This window comes from Arachis ipaensis, chromosome B08 (assembly GCF_000816755.2).
Source record: "Arachis ipaensis cultivar K30076 chromosome B08, Araip1.1, whole genome shotgun sequence".
NCBI lineage: Eukaryota > Viridiplantae > Streptophyta > Magnoliopsida > Fabales > Fabaceae > Arachis > Arachis ipaensis.
Window position 1 is genome coordinate 125762379 of NC_029792.2, and position 2352 is coordinate 125764730.

General features: G+C 42.5%; 1 pseudogene; it reads left to right on the forward strand.

Annotated features, from left to right (window-relative positions):
- Positions 1–2173, forward strand: part of LOC107611711 — a 2600-nt pseudogene extending 427 nt beyond the window's left edge.

The window sequence follows — 2352 nt, forward strand, 5'->3', positions numbered from 1 at the left end:
TTTAATACAAGTATCCAACTGTGGACCACTATCACAGCCGGTTTTCCTGCTCTTGCAATTTTTTTTTTTTATATTTAATTATTTTTTTCCCCTCACCTATTCAAGGGTTTTGTTTTTTGGACTTGCCTAACCTTTTGAAGCTTTCACAGAAACACTGTGGCCAGTAATAAATAATTGGGTCTGGCCTATTTACGCATTTAAAAAACGCAGGCTCATTAAAATAAGCGACATAAAAAAAAACGGACTAACTTGTAGTAGATTAAACGGATTTATTCGGCTAATGAATCTTAACTCACACGGCATTTCGCCTCCTCCTTTAAAATTGAGGTTATCTAATCTACCTAACAGAAAAAAAAAAAAAACGGATTTACTCACACATTTGAACAAAAAAACGGATTTACTCGTACGGTCTTTTTTAAGAGCATAAGAGGAAGGAAACAGAATCGCAAGGCAATTACTGAATGGCAAAGTCTCTGATATAGATATATCAAAATATCTATACTTCTGGATCATACGTGTGTGAGTCTAACAAGAGATGCGTGTTCGCTATTGATAATCTGCAAAATCAATCCTTTAAAAAAGTGCCATTGCAATAGCAGTGGGTCAGAAACTTTGTTTAGAAGTGGTCTTGTGAGGGTAGGAGGATTATTTGCTGAGTAAATTCCCAAAATGGTCTCTCAGATTGAGCCCGTACACCAATGTTACCCCTGACTTTTAAAATGCTCTAATTGCACCCTTCAAATTGAGCTCCGTGCAAAATCCTGGTCCTTCCATCCATTTCCAGCGTGACTCAGCAGCCGGAGCGCTGAGCTAGCGGTTTGTGATCCACGTAGGCAGCCTCGAGGGTACTTCCATTGCTTGTTAAGAAGAGGACAGTACTACCTACCGCAAGGTTTCTTCTTCTACTTCTCTTCTTCTCATATCTACTTGCTCTTTCTTGCTTGCTTTGTTGATCCACTTTCTAATCTTGCTAAAAAGTTGATTTGATTTTGGAGGCTTGCGATCTAACTAGCTTTTGTAGTGTTAATCTGAGATCAGGTGTCATTGTGATAGTTCTAGATGATTGATTATGTTCCGTTAGTTTCACTCTAGAAATCTTGATTGAGATCTGTGTTTTGATGACAGGGATGCAAGAGGCCGCAAGGTGAGATTGGAGGAACTCCAGCGAACATGAGTGGTTGTTCTTCACTACAGCCAAGCCCACAGTCATCAGCGTTCCCAAGCCCTGTTCCTTCCTACCATGCTAGCCCAACTTCCTCATCATTCCCCAACTTCCTCATCATTCCCCAGCCCCTCTCGCATTGATCCCAACCTTCAAAACCCCTCTTCATTCCTCCTACCATTCATTCATAACATCACCTCCATCCCCACAAACCTTCCTCCTCTTAGAATATCCAATAGTGCCCATGTTACCCCTCTTCTTTCTTCCCCAACCTCCAGGGGTTCTAAAAGGAAGGCGGATTTCGAATCCCTCTCCAATGTCTCCTCTCTTAATTCGTTCCGCCATCCTCTCTTCACGGTATCCGCCCCATCCAGCCCCTCCTGCCACCACCAATTGGCTACTTTCACCATTCCTGAGTGTGATGAATCTGATGCTTCCACTGTGGACTCCGGTCGCTGGGTTAGTTTTCAGACAACGACTGCCTCGGCTGCTCCTCCATCGCCTACCTTTAACCTTGGAAAACCAGCAATGCAGCAGATCACTCCCCAGAGTTCCATGGATATAAATGAAGGCATGCAATGGGGCCAGGCTGCAGAGAGAGGAAGACCATCGGATTTTGACTTTGAGAATGGTAGAGTGAAGCCATGGGAGGGTGAGAGGATACATGAGGTGGGAGTGGATGAGTTGGAACTTACTCTAGGCTGTGGAAAGGCCAGATGTTGAAAACAATGTTTAGGGCTACCTCCAGGCAAAACGGCGTCGTTTAAGGCTGCCTACGTGGACCACAAACCGCTAGTTCAGCGCTCCGGCTGCTGAGTCACGCCGAAAATGGGTAGAAGGACCAGGATTTCGCACGGAGCTCAATCTAAAAGGTGCAATTAGAGCATTTTAAAAGTCAGAGGTAACATTGGTGCATGAGCTCAATCTGAAGGACTATTTTGAGATTTACTCATTATTTGCTAATGTGATATTATTAATGAAATGTTAGGGATAAAATTTTTTGGGCATGGATTTCGCGGGCTTAATGAAATTTCGGCCAGATTGTTGGGCGTAAAGAATATAGGAGGAGAACTGTCTATGTTTTAAAATCCATAAAGAAAGGAGAAAAAATATTTTAATGAAATAGGAAAAAAAAAAAACAAGAGTAGCGTGAAGATCCAATAAAATTAAAAAACAGTGGCTGGTGCTAC